Source organism: Schistocerca cancellata, chromosome 9 (genome assembly GCF_023864275.1).
Source record: "Schistocerca cancellata isolate TAMUIC-IGC-003103 chromosome 9, iqSchCanc2.1, whole genome shotgun sequence".
Lineage (NCBI taxonomy): Eukaryota > Metazoa > Arthropoda > Insecta > Orthoptera > Acrididae > Schistocerca > Schistocerca cancellata.
The window spans coordinates 184,853,658-184,868,726 of record NC_064634.1 but is presented as its reverse complement, the minus strand read 5'-3'; positions in this window follow the sequence as shown (position 1 = coordinate 184,868,726).

The window sequence follows — 15,069 nt, the reverse complement described above, 5'->3', positions numbered from 1 at the left end:
TTACGTGAAATACAGAGAAATCAACATGCAGCCGCAAAAAGTCGAGTTGGAAACGTTTCGGATTGTCGGTGACGTGCAACTTCACCACATGTAAGATACATATCTGTCAATTCCATGCTGTGTCAACTACCACAGCTATATTGAGGGGAAGACAAACTTGGCAGCACTTTGTATAATAATAATACACTGAAGTGCCAAAGAAACTGGTATAGGCATGCATATTCAAATATAGATGTTGGTAAACAGCAAGTATACGACGCTCTGGTCGCCAACGCCTATAAGACAAGTGTCTGGCGCAGTTGTTAGATCGGTTAAGGTTTAAGTGAGTTTGAACATGGTGCTACAGTTGGCGCACGAGCGATGGGACACAGCGTCTCCCAGGTAGCGATGAAGTGGGGATTTTCCCATACTACCATTTCACGAGTTTACCGTGAATATCCGTAATCCGGTAAAACATCAAATCTCCGACCTCGCTACGGCCGGAGAAAGATCCAGCAAGAACGGGACCAATGACGACTGAAGAGAATCGTTCAACGTGACAGAAGTGCAAGTCTTCAGCAAATTTCTGCAGATTTCAATGCTGGGCCATCAACATGTATCTGCGAACCATTCAACGAACCATCATCCATATGAGTTTTCGGAGACGAAGGCCCACTCGTGCGTCCTTGATGACTGCGTGACACAAAGTTTTACACCTCGCCTGGGGCCGTCAACACCGACATTGGATTGTTGATGGCTGGAAACATGTCTCTTGGTCGGACGAGTCTCGTTTCAAATTTTATCGAGCGGATGGACGAGCACAGGTATGGAGACAACCTCATGAATCCATGGACCCTGCATATCAACAGGGACTGTTCAAGCTGGTGGAGGCTCTGTAATGCAGTTGTATGGGACCCCTGATACATCTAGATCAGACTCTGACAGGTGACTCGTATGTAAGCAGCCTGTCTGATTACCTGCATCCATTCATGTACATTGTGCATTCCGAAGGATTGGGCAATTCCAGCAGGACAATGCGACACCCACACGTCCAGAATTGCAACAAAGTGTCTCCGGGAATACTCTTCTGAGTTTAAATACTTCCGCTGGCTATCTACTCCCCAGACATGGACATTAGTGAGTATGTCTGGGATGCCTTGTAACGTGCTGTTCAGAAGAAATCTCCATCCCCTCGCACTCGTAAGGATTTATGGACAGCCCTGCAGGATTCATGATGTTAGTTGCCTCCAGCACTACTTCAGACATTAGTCGAGTCCATTCCACGTTGTGTTGCGACCCTTCTGCTTGCTCGCAGGGGCCCTACACGGTATTTAGCAGGTGTACCAGTTTCTTTGGCTCTGCAGTGTAAGAATCGATGAAGTCAGGCCTTAGGACAGACAGTCTAGGCGTGGTGTCAGACCACTTGATATGCACGACAGTATTGTAGGTTGCCGAGATCCCAGGCAACAACCGATCGCTTTCCTGACAAAGAATTTCTGCATTTACAATGCGAATAGTACTCATGAAAAATGTTATGTTGTGTTGCTTTTTGTACGGTGCTTTCTAATATGTACTGTTACCTTGCTTATGGTCCAGAATTACAGAAACAAAAATAATTCCTGCGTGTGAAGTTCTTTTTAACACAAGAAGTGTTGTATTCTCGATAACAGCTAGCTGTATGATAACATGTATCACGAACGTTTGACTACATGCCAAATTTCGTCGCAAGCCGTTTCAAATTCACCATTGAATCATTTCACGCCATTATTTCTTGGGACGCCTATATCCTCTATTGTATATACGATTCTCCATCCTAACGATCTGCTAACGGTGGATTAACGTATAATAATAACACACCGCTTATAACATGGTTAGTTTGGATGTGGTTTCCCTCTTTCACAGAGTTGTAGATTCCCAATCCTTGCAATCAATTGGTGAAACGATCAGTGATTATTTCATAATTCTGAAGGCGCTATCTCAAATTAAAAATTTGTTTTTATCGGAAAAATACTGTAAAAAAACGATGTGGTAGCAATGGACAGCCTTATTACTTGTAAGAGTGAACAATGTATGGAATATTTGAGCCAAATAAGCTAGAAGTTTAAGGCCCCGTTTGTTTTAGAAGGATAAGAGATTGACGTTTAATGTTCTCATTGACAATGAGGTCATTACAGGTGGAGCACAACTGCGTGTCGGAAAGCAAATCGACCGGGTCCATACAAAGAAACCGAGCCAGAATTTCCATTAAGCGATTCACGGAAGCCAAGAAAGACCTCAACCTGGTACTCTAGACAGCGGTTTGAAACGTCGTCCACCTGAAAAGTGTGACCAATGTTTTACCACTGCACCATCTCGCTCAGTTGCGTCTATAGGTACGTGAAAGACACGTTTGTGGAATACCCATATGGAATAAGGAACTACTGGATTTTTTTTCTAACACTTAAATTTTACCCTTTTTTGTCATTAGTCTCGTGACTGATTCCATGCGGCCATCTACGAATTCGTCTCTTGAGCCAAACTCGTCATCGAAGAGAAGCCCTTGTGACCTACGGCCTCAGTTTTTCTGTGTTGCAATATTTTTGCCTTCTCCTACACTTTTTACCCTCTACAGCTCCCTTAGAGAAATCACGGAAGCCTCAAATGTGCATAGCAGGATCTGGATATGAACACTGGTCCACCTGCATACCAATTCAGTCCCTTATCACTGCGCCTCCTCGCTCAAACACAGTTACAGCGGAACTCAGTCTCGTAAGCACGAGATGTAGATTCAGAGAGAAGTACTTCGGCAGTGGTGTAAATTGCTAGTTTGCTCTAAGGTATATGTTTACATTGACAGTCGGTAACAAATCGTTAATGGGTGAGGAACCTACATGGAGTACCAGTAACGAACTCTGAAACTGATGTTTAATCTTCATAACACTTGTGTAGCGTCACAAAATTGCTTGCAGTGACAGTTAAAGCACTTACGCAAATGTAGGTAATGTTAAATTTACTTACGTTTTGCAACTCAGTATCTTAATTTGGAATTAATAAATTTTAACGAATTACACACTTAATACGGAGTGTCCGTGAAGTCTTGCAATCACTTCAGAAATTCATAACTTGGAAACTATTAGAGATCACAAATTTTTGTGTGTATGACATTCATAACTGTTCTGCAACACGTACACGGTAAACAAAACCGCCACAGTCGCGATCACTGATCGAAGTCTTGCGTGATGGGAGTCGCTGTACAAAACGGTTTCGGGATCTGAGCCCCGTCAACAGGTGTATCCGAAATCTAAAGTAAAACAACAGTTGTAACCTGCTCCATTAAGTAATTAAGATATTATTACAAAATAAATGATCCGTGCACGGCTCACGTTATCCCATTTATTGTTTGTCATCTTCTATTACGGTACTGCCGCCTCGTTTTCTTGTTCCATTTACTGGCGTCACTAACTTCCTGCCTTACTTGTCCATGAGTGTCAGCAGCAGCACGTATCGATAAGTGCACTGTCATACCATCTCTGGAGCGACCGATAGTATTTCTGGGTCGCAGTGTGTCTGGGAGTCGGTTCGGGGTGGACCAGAGGTGCAGTCGGGACGCAGCAGCAGTGAAGTCGGGATGGAGCGCTGGTAAGGCGCCGACAGCCAGTGCTCGTCGACCGCTGGCGACTCACATGAACTGTCCGATGGACGGAGATTGGAGCAGGACGACCGTTGGTTGGTCGTTCGGTTGGTCATCTCATCGGTATACGTATACTTGGTCCTTTCGCCGTTTACGGGCCTGGCAGTTGGTCAGTTGGCATGGAGCAGCGAGGAAATCTCCGTGGCGCGTGGTTTGGAGGGGCCCGCTGGCGGCCTCTATGTGGTGTCGTAGTGTGTGGCGCTGTTCCCATTGCTACAAGGTTCGTAGTTCACCGATCCTGGACATGAAAGTTGGGTTTTAACTTAATCTACCAGCAAGTCACGACTGTTCACATTGTGTCGTTTGGAGTTCGTTGTCAGCTGTCGGGATATCCCCGCGAGCAACAACGTGTGTTTTCAAGTTGGCAAATATACACTCCTGGAAATTGAAATAAGAACACCGTGAATTCATTGTCCCAGGAAGGGGAAACTTTATTGACACATTCCTGGGGTCAGATACATCACATGATCACACTGACAGAACCACAGGCACATAGACACAGGCAACAGAGCATGCACAATGTCGGCACTAGTACAGTGTATATCCACCTTTCGCAGCAATGCAGGCTGCTATTCTCCCATGGAGACGATCGTAGAGATGCTGGATGTAGTCCTGTGGAACGGCTTGTCATGCCATTTCCACCTGGCGCCTCAGTTGGACCAGCGTTCGTGCTGGACGTGCAGACCGCGTGAGACGACGCTTCATCCAGTCCCAAACATGCTCCATGGGGGACAGATCCGGAGATCTTGCTGGCCACGGTAGTTGACTTACACCTTCTAGAGCACGTTGGGTGGCACGGGATACATGCGGACGTGCATTGTCCTGTTGGAACAGCAAGTTCCCTTGCCGGTCTAGGAATGGTAGAACGATGGGTTCGATGACGGTTTGGATGTACCGTGCACTATTCAGTGTCCCCTCGACGATCACCAGTGGTGTACGGCCAGTGTAGGAGATCGCTCCCGACACCATGATGCCGGGTGTTGGCCCTGTGTGCCTCGGTCGTATGCAGTCCTGATTGTGGCGCTCACCTGCACGGCGCCAAACACGCATACGACCATCATTGGCACCAAGGCAGAAGCGACTCTCATCGCTGAAGACGACACGTCTCCATTCGTCCCTCCATTCACGCCTGTCGCGACACCACTGGAGGCGGGCTGCACGATGTTGGGGCGTGAGCGGAAGACGGCCTAACGGTGTGCGGGCCCGTAGCCCAGCTTCATGGAGACGGTTGCGAATGGTCCTCGCCGTTACCCCAGGAGCAACAGTGTCCCTAATTTGCTGGGAAGTGGCGGTGCGGTCCCCTACGGCACTGCGTAGGATCCTACGGTCTTGGCGTGTATCCGTGCGTCGCTGCGGTCCGGTCGCAGGTCGACGGGCACGTGCACCTTCCGCCGACCACTGGCGACAACATCGATGTACTGTGGAGACCTCACGCCCCACGTGTTGAGCAATTCGGCGGTACGTCCACCCGGCCTCCCGCATGCCCACTATACGCCCTCGCTCAAAGTCCGTCAACTGCACATACGGTTCACGTCCACGCTGTCGCGACATGCTACCAGTGTTAAAGACTGCGATGGAGCTCCGTATGCCACGGCAAACTGGCTGACACTGACGGCGGCGGTGCACCAATGCTGCGCAGCTAGCGCCATTCGACGGCCAACACCGCGGTTCCTGGTGTGTCCGCTGTGCCGTGCGTGTGATCATTGCTTGTACAGCCCTCTCGCAGTGTCCGGAGCAAGTATGGTGGGTCTGACACACCGGTGTCAATGTGTTCTTTTTTCCATTTCCAGGAGTGTATAATTGGTTGTGGACGCCAATAGCTTCTACCTTGTTCCATTGGACTCACTGTTGTGTGCTGGTTGGGTGGAGTGGAGGTTATCTTTTTGGTGGGTCCGTTTGTAACACGCCCGGGAGTACGAATGGGTGGGGAGCTACCTTATACTGACTTCTCGTTTCGTGACCGTGCGCCCTGTCCACACCACGTACCTGGTATCCTGCTCCACAGCTGGCTGTTGGCTTGCCTGAAATTATCTGTCGAAAAAATGCAAGCGGGTTGAGGGGAGCCATTCAACGTTTAAACACAACACTGTCCTATGTCTGGTATGAACATCTATATTCTGAGACGATATGAAAACCACAGGTTGCACTGTTTACACTGTAAATCGTAAATGTTTATCCCAAATAACAATCTTGATGATTAACAGTCCAAAATATCATTCAGACGAGCGTACGCGTAACCGACACGACACAGCTGATTGTCGATGATGCGGAATCCGAATGATCGAACGAAAGTTCTTACGCTCGTCACACATACAGATATCTGGTAATAGTCCTCCTTGTCACTAGCAATGATATAACACTGTTCGTAAAGCTAATTTTTCAGTTCTCAGTTCTCACTTGTACGAGCGTGCGCGTAACAGTCGCGGCACGGCTGATTGTTGATGATGCGGAACGCGATGATCGAACTCACGTTCTCACGCCGCTACAAATCACTGGCACTTGATTGCACTCTTTTGTGGTAAATAGTATTACTGATTCAGATTTGATCATTCTTGGAGACCGAACACGGCGCGGATGATCGATGCTATGCGACACCCAACGAGAGGACACATAAATACTTTATTAACGCCACTGCTCATTTTCAGTTACTTCTTGACGCACTTTCCTCTGAACCATTTCCATAGGTCATCACTTTACTATAATAGCACTTGTAGCAACACTTCAACCTGAATACTAACAATGCTTCTACATGCAGAGCTACACACTACACAACAGTTTCGTGTCCCGTGCTCGACTTTCTACAGACGCGGCTGCCCGCAAAGATACTCCACAACTAAGCCAGCGATATGACAATACGCTTACACGTTGACTGTCTGTCGGTTGGGTTGTCGTCAGATAGGCAATGGTTGGGCCGACTGCCTGTCTCGCCTAAGTGAGAGTTAGTGTTTGAATTCCAGGCCGACCCTCGGAACTTCTGAGCACCCTTGGGTGTGCTGCCTTTTCTTGTTTGTTCTTGAGTAAGGTTGTTTTGTCCTTAAGGTGTCAGATGGTTTGGGCGTTCAGCCTAATTTAAGAACTGTTTTATGTAAAGCCTTTGGCATTTTTTAAAATTAATGTTATTGTGTCTTACGTGTTGGGCCTTCAGCCGATTTTGAATTTAAGTTGTTTTGTGTCAGATTCTTCGGGCCTTCAGCCTAATTAAGGAACTGTTTTAAGATAATTCTTTGCCTTTTAAATTTCTGATTTTGGCTGGGCTTTAAGTTATTGGCTTACAGCCGTTTTTAAATTAAAGTGGTCTTGCCCTTAAGGCATGAAATTGTAAGGCGCATTCAGCCGCTAATTGAGTTCCAAAAGTAAAGCTATGTTTTCTTAAAAAAAATTCTAGGCTTTTGTAATGTTTGATCAAATAAAAGGTTGTATGTTCGAGTGTAGCTGACAGCCGCTTGTTTTGACCCCTTTCCACAACTTAAACTACCTGTCCCGTCCTGCGGATTAAGCAAGGTGTCTCAATAAAACACTGACATTTAGAAACTGAAAAAGCGGATAAAACGATTGAACGATAGCTAACGCAGCAGTAGTAGCACGCCGTGTCCAAGCTCCAACTACAACTAAAGTTAAACTTTAGAATGAGCGTGTGCTGCAGAAAGCGCAAGTCATCTTAGAACCTGATATGACGAACCCCGCGAAAACGCCTACATTCGAGGCCAACAGCTACCAAATGCTGACGCAGCGCGCCTGTGAGATCCGCACAGCTACGGCAGGCGGACTGAACACTGACGCTGCAGGCCGTACTAGTGGTAAACAGCTTCAAGACGGCGCATAAAACGGCATGGAGAGGAACTAAGGTACAACCACGTACAAATGCTGCAAAAAATACAGAAGCAGTATAGATAATAACCGAAAGTAATGGCAGTCCATTAAGAGAGACGTTCTCCTTAACAAACAAATAAGAAAATGTAGCATGACTTTCGGTTATCACCTATATTGTATCTGCATTTTTCCCGCATTCGTAACACAACAAAAGTAAGTTAAGGTGTGACGTCGGGAGAGTGTGAAGGCCATGCGATGGAAACATCACGACCCATACAACTCTCAGGAAAGTTAGACAATGGATCTTGCCTCCTGCAGTTCGTGTAAGCACTCCGTCTTCAGGCCACGAGTGGTCTACCGGGACCATCCGACCGCCGTGTCATCCTAGGAGGAGTGTGGAGTCAGCACACCGCTCTCCCGGTCGTAAGATGGTATCCTTGACCGAAGCCGCTACTGTTCGATCGAGTAGCTCCTCAATTGGCATCACGAGGCTGAGTGCACCCCGAAAAATGGCAACAGCGCATGGTGGCTTGGATGGTCACCCATCCAAGTGACGGCCACGCCCGACAGCGCTTGGCTTCGGTTACCTCACGGGAACCGGTGTAACATCTGCGGCAAGGCAGTTGCCGTAGTTCGTGTAATGCACGATAAATTGATTTCTCGGAGCTGCGTTGAAACGCAGTTTGCGCTCGTTGAGTACTTTCTTGAGACACAGGGCGACGTGCACTTCGAGGAAAGTTTCTCACGCTGACTTCCTCTTTATAGCTTTTGAACCACCTCGTTATGCTTGTTTTAGTCCATGGTGTCCTCCGATACTGATGTCAATAATTCCGCAGTCCCGTTGTCACAGATTTGGATTCTGGGTACCACATGACAACATTGAGCCTTCTACTGGTCTGTCACCGTTTTGGTGCATTCCAAATCAAATGTGCAACAAGCCGGCCGTTGCGGCCGAGCTGTTCTAGGCGCTTCAGTCCGGAATCGCGCTTCTGCTACGCTCGCAGGTTCGAATCCTGCCTCGGGCATAGATGTGTGTGATGTCCTTAGCTCAGTTAGGTTTAAGTAGTTCTAAGTCTAGGGGACTGATGACCTCAGATGTTAAGTCCCATAGTGTAAAAAAAAAGTGCAACAAAGCACTAAGGAATAAACTTACAACTAAGATTCTGTATCTCTAATAGTTTCCACGTTATTTTCATTAGGGCCTATTCCGAGTGATTTCTTCTTCACTTGTAGCTAGAGTGTTTTGGTCGACTGAAATTCATACACTACGGCGCTTAAACGACACTTTTAACCCCTGCCGCACCGGCCAAAGGTCGTAAGAAACTGCACTTCAAGATGCTGCCCAGGAGCTGCTCTTTGTTTCTGAATATTAGCTTTTGTTAATTTCTTTGTTTACTTCAAAAACTTGAAGAAAATGATTGTTTACGTATTAATTAAAACCTCTGAACGGAATGTAATTATTACAATGGAAAATATGTTAATGTATCAACAAAAATAAAATTGACGACATTTTACGTCGCAATCAAACAGAAAATAAAAATTTAATTTTTTTCCGAATTAACTGCCATTTTATAAAAGTGGTCACTGAACGTGGAATTTAACATTTTATGTATTTATATGGGGTCCGGTTCCGTTTCTGATGGGCCAGTGTAGATGGCTGCCATGCAGAGGATCTGAGTTCGATTCTAGGTACTGCCAAGGATTTTTCCTCGGTGGGAGGACTGGGGTGGGTTACACTAAGCCTCGTGATGCCAGCTTAGAACCTGTCTGACTGACAAATTGCGGCCCCGAAGTCTGGACATCGACAACGGCCGGAAAAGCAGTATGCCGTCCCTATGACAGTCCATTTCGCATCCTCACTATGCCACATGGCAGAGGATGACACAGTGGTCAGTCGACGTCGCTTGATCTTCAGGGTCTGATCACGGAGTTTCGTTTTTCGTATATATTTATTTTGAGTAAGAAACACTACAGTGGATTAATTACGTCGCAGACAGGAGTAATACTCAAGAGTGGATGAACGACGTCCCATGTAAGCTACATTTATTAGTAATTATTTAATGAAACTAAGTCAGTGGCTCTGAGCACTATGGGACTTAACATCTGTGGTCATCAGTCCCCTAGAACGTAGAACTACTTAAACCTAATTAACCTAAGGACATCACACACATCCATGCCCGAGGCAGGATTCGAACCTGCGACCGTAGCAGTCGCGCGGTTCCGGACTGAGCGCCTAGAACCGCTAGACCACCGCGGCCGGCGAAACTACGTCAGTCTCCTATATGACAACTATATTTATATTTTATGTTAAATCAACAACTGACAGCCAGCCGGTGTGGCCGTGCGGTTCTAGGCGCTTCAGTCTGCAACCGCGTGACAGCTACAGTCGCAGGTTCGAATGTGTGTGAGGTCCTTAGGTTAGTTAGGTTTAATTAGTTCTAAGTTCTAGGCGACTGATGACCTCAGAAGTTAAGTCGCACAGTGCTCACAGCCATTTTGAACAACTGACAGCTCCAGTTGTCATGTCAATACAGAGAAACGAGTGTGAGTCAAATGAGAACATTAAATATTTTTTTAAATATTATTTATTGTGCAGAAGTGGTACAAAGCTGTATCACTTTTCAACATAATCTCCCCCACGCTCAATGCAAGTCATCCAAGGCTTACAAAGCGCGTAAATTCCTTTAGAAAAAAATTCTTTTGGTAGTCCGCGCAACCACTCATGCACCGCGAGGAGTACCTCTTCATCAGAATGGAACTTCTTTTCTCCCATTGCGTCTTTGAGTGGTCCAAACATATGGACAACACTTGGGGCAACGTCTGGTGAGTATGGTGGATGAGGAAGACACTCAAAATGCATGTCTGTGATTGTTGCAACTGTTGTACGGGCAGTGTGGGGCCTTGCATTGTCATGTTGCAAAAGGACACCTGCTGACAGCAATCCAGGTCGCTTTGATTTGATTGCAGGCCGTAGATGATTTTTTAGGAGATCTTTGTGTGATGCACTGATGACAGTGGTCCTTCTAGGCATGTACATCTACATCTACATTTATACTCCGCAAGCCACCCAACGGTGTGTGGCAGAGGGCACTTTACGTGCCACTGTCATTACCTCCCTTTTCTGTTCCAGTCGCGTATGGTTCGCGGGAAGAACCACTGCCGGAAAGCCTCCGTGCGCGCTCGAATCTCTCTAATTTGTAAGAAGGTTGTTTAGGTTTTCTTATTGGTAACGCCACCTAGCGCACTGTATGAAAATCACTGGCTGTGCTGTGTGCAGCCTGTGGCTAGTTTACATTGTTGTCTGCTATTGTAGTGTTGGGCAGTTGGCTCGTAACAGCGCGTAGCGTTGCTCAATTGGAGGTGAGTCGCCAGCAGTGGTGGATGTGGGGAGAGAAATGGCGGAATTTTGAGAGCGGATGATCTGGACGTGTGTCTATCAGAAACAGTACATTTGTAAGAATGGATGTCATGAACTGCTATATATATTATGACTTTTGAACACTAATAAAGTAAATACATTGTTTGTTCTCTATCAAAATCTTTCATTTGCTAACTATGCCTATCAGTAGTTAGTGCCTTCAGTAGTTTGAATCTTTTATTTAGCTGGCAGTAGTGGCGCTCGCTGTATTGCAGTAGCTTGAGTAACGAAGATTTTTGTGAGGTAAGTGATTTGTGAAAGGTATAGGTTAATGTTAGTCAGGGCCATTGTTTTGTAGGGATTATTGAAAGTCAGATTCCGTTGCGCTAAAAATATTGTGTGTCAGTTTAAGCACAGTCATGTATAATTTTTCTAAGGGGACGTTTCATATGTCGACCCTTAGCCGAGGATACTTCACTGGAATCTTCTGATTTTTTTTGTAGTTTGTGTAATTAGAGTAGCTTTTGTTTATTGCTAGTGCGTAATTGTAGAGAGGATCTCCTTTGTAGTTGCAGTCTTTCATTGTTGTGCAGTAAAACAGTTGTGGCATGCAGGTAGATTTGCACCTAGTATTTCGCAGCTGCACTAGCAATTAACGAGATATTATTTTCAATGCTATGTTAATGTGTTTTCTTATTTTGCTCTTCAAATTGTGCTTTTCTGTGTTGTCATGTGAAATATTGTGACAATAATGACGTGTGAAAAACGTAATACTAGGCTCCAAAGTAAACTGAGAAATGACAGTGAAGACGAAAGCAGTGTGTTAGCGCCGCCGAGTAATGAATTAACCAATGTCCAAAGTAGTTGGTTGGTTGGTTACTTTGGGGAAGGAGACCAGACAGCGAGGTCATCGGTCTCATCGGATGAGGGAAGGACGGGGAAGGACGTCGGCTGTGCCCTTTGAAAGGAACCATCCAGGCATTTGCCTGGAGCGATTTAGGGAAATCACGGAAAACCTAAATCAGGATGGCCGGACGCGGGATTGAACCGTCGTCCTCCCGAATGTTCAAAGTAGTAATTTGGTAACTGTGCATAGGGAAATGGAGCGGGCTGCAAATAATGGTGTAGGCAGTGAAACAATTAGTGAACAGGGAAGCATTATCGATGATCGGTCGGCAACAGCTCGCCTCAGGAATCCGAAATGACAGGACACAATCTTGCAAATACTGTAGATTCAGGTTTTGCGTCCTCACCGTTTTCTCAAATAAGTCAAGACACATTTTCTGCTTTTCAAAATGCGATTATTGCCGGTTCAAAAGCACTGCCAAATAGCACTGAGGAACATGTTTCAGACACCAGTGCATTGTTATTACACAGTTAATGCAACAAATGGGACAAAGGCTACAAAAGTTAGACACAATGGAACAAAATCTTCAAAAGTTAGACACAATGGAACAAAATCTTCGAAAGTTAGACACAATGGAACAACACCAGAGACAAACACAGCAATAGTTAGACGCAATGGAACAAAATCTTCAAAAGTTAGACACCACTCTTGAACAAACACGTGAAGATTTAACTACTGAGTTACATAAAATCGAATCGACATGTCAAAAAGTCTGTAATGACGTAAAAACACAAACTTGTGAGCATTTACAACCTATTTTTTCGCGGCATGAAAGTACATTACAGAATCACGAAGCAGCCATAAAAGAACTGCAAACTATTGTTCATGAAAATCATGAGACCTTGCAAGCTAAAATTGACTAAGTTGCATCTACTGCTTCGGTTACGCAACTTGCAAAAACTCAGGAAAACTTAAAGGACACATTAGATACGATTTCAACACAAATAGACACTCTGAAACTTGGTTCAGAAAAACACACTGAGGAAATAAGTTCACTATTGGAGAAAGTAGCCGAACTTTCAGATCAGTTCACTAACTTATCTACAAAGGTAGATGATGATCTGAATGACACAAGACCTGCAGCCTTCACTGACACAGAAGAGTATGAACAATTTAAGAAATTCAAACAAAATCAGAATCAAATTAATACGCAACACAAAAGAGAAATCCGGGAATTACAAGATCAGTTGACACAAGTAATACAAGAATTACATATTTCAGAGGACACTCGCGCTCCAATACGGGAAGAGGGACTTAGAAATACGGAAAAGCCACAAAATGATAACACAGGGCATTTCGGAAATTATGAAAGAAATTAGCAAGGTGCACCGAATTTTCAGATGGAACCACCGACACGACGTAACAATGACCGATATGCGACTCGCCGACACGATGATTTTGACTATAGGCTGTTCATTACTACACGTAAATTCAAACAATTAAGAATTCTGACAACGACATTCATCCACAAGCGTGGCTTCATCAATTCTCTCATTTTTTTCCTCCCAACTGGTCATTAGAGCACAGATTAGAATTTATGTGTGGCTACTTTGAGAATGAACCAGCTGTAAGAATGCGATCGGTCATTCACGATTGCCACAGTGAAGGAGAATTTTATCATGCCTTCCTCACAACATATTGGTCTCAAGCCACACAAGACCGAGTAAAACATAGCATCATAATGATGAAACATTTCGAACAATCTGACTTTTCCAGTCTTGTGAAATATTTTGAAGACATGTTGAACAAGAATCAGTACCTGTCAAACTCTTACAGCCCCTCAGAACTTATCCGCATTTGCTTAATCAAATTGCCTGAACATTTACGACATACTATTTTGGCAGGACGTTGCAAAGACGACATTGAAGCTTTTCAGGGACTGTTACAAGAATTGGAAATTGACACTGACAATCGTGGAACGCAAAAACAGGAGCACAACAATTACAGGTCACATCCGTCACAATTCCGCGACGACAGAAATAATAACTGGACACGACAACGCTATTCTTACAACGCAAATCGTGACCAAAACAGATACCACCCGTATGACAACCATTGGCAGAATAATAGTTACAGAGAAAGATCGCTTTTACATAGTAATGAATGTGACAACCATAGAAACAGACAATATGGCAACCAGAACTATTATTATCACGGGAGACAGAATAACTTCAGACGCAACGGTCCACCGTGCAGTGACAATTCAGGGAGAAATTCTCCACCACTTAACCGACAAGAAAGAACCTACAGGAACTACCGACATGACGCAGACGATATAATCATTATGACAGACCTGAATTTCATCAGAACTGGCGGGATTCAAACAGGGCTGGACCCTCTCGGCAAGATGGATTTGTAGAAGTTAGGTCTCCTAATCCCAATAACGATGCATGCCAACATAGAGATAGTAGACAATGACTCGCACCGCAGGCAGCCACGTGCGCCGGCTGGCTCAGAGAAAAATAACATAGACGCTAACCTTGTGAAAAATTTGAGCATTCTTTACCGACGTATATATTGTGTGTCAGTTTAGGCACAGTCATGAATAATTTTTCTAAGGGGACGTTTCAAATTTTACATTCGTGATCTCCTCGGGAGGTATAAGTAGGGGGAAGCAATATATTCGATACCTCGTCCAGAAACGCACCCTCTCGAAACCTGGACTGCAAGCTACACCGCGAATCAGAGCGCCTCTCTTGCAGAGTCTGCCACTTGAGTTTGTTAAACATCTCCGTAACGCTATCATGGTACCAAATAACCCTGTGACGAAACGCGCCGCTCTTCTTTGGATCTTCGCTATCTCCTCCGTCAACCCGATCTGGTATGCATCCCACACTGATGAGCAATACTCAAGTATAGGTCGAACGAGTGTTTTGCAAGCCACCTCCTTTGTTGATGGACTGCATTTTCTAAGGACTCTCCTAATGAATCTCAACCTGGTTCCCGCCTTACCAACAATTAATTTTATATGATCACTCCACTTCAAATGGTTCTGCACGCATACGCAGATATTTTACAGAAGTAACTGCTACCAGTGTTTGTCCCGTTATCATATAATCATACAATAAAGGATCCTTCTTTCTATGTATTCGCACTACATTACATTTATCGATGTTAAGGGTCAGTTGCCACTCCCTGCACCAAGTGCCTATCCGCTGCAGGTCTTCCTGCATTTCGCTGCAATTTTCCAATGCTGCAACTTCTCTGTATACTACAGCATCATCCGCGAGAAGCCGCATGGAATTTCCGACACTATCTACTAGGTCATTTATATATATTGTGAAAAGCAATGGTCCCATAACACTCCCCTGTGGCACGCCAGAGGTTACTTTAACGTCTGTAGAC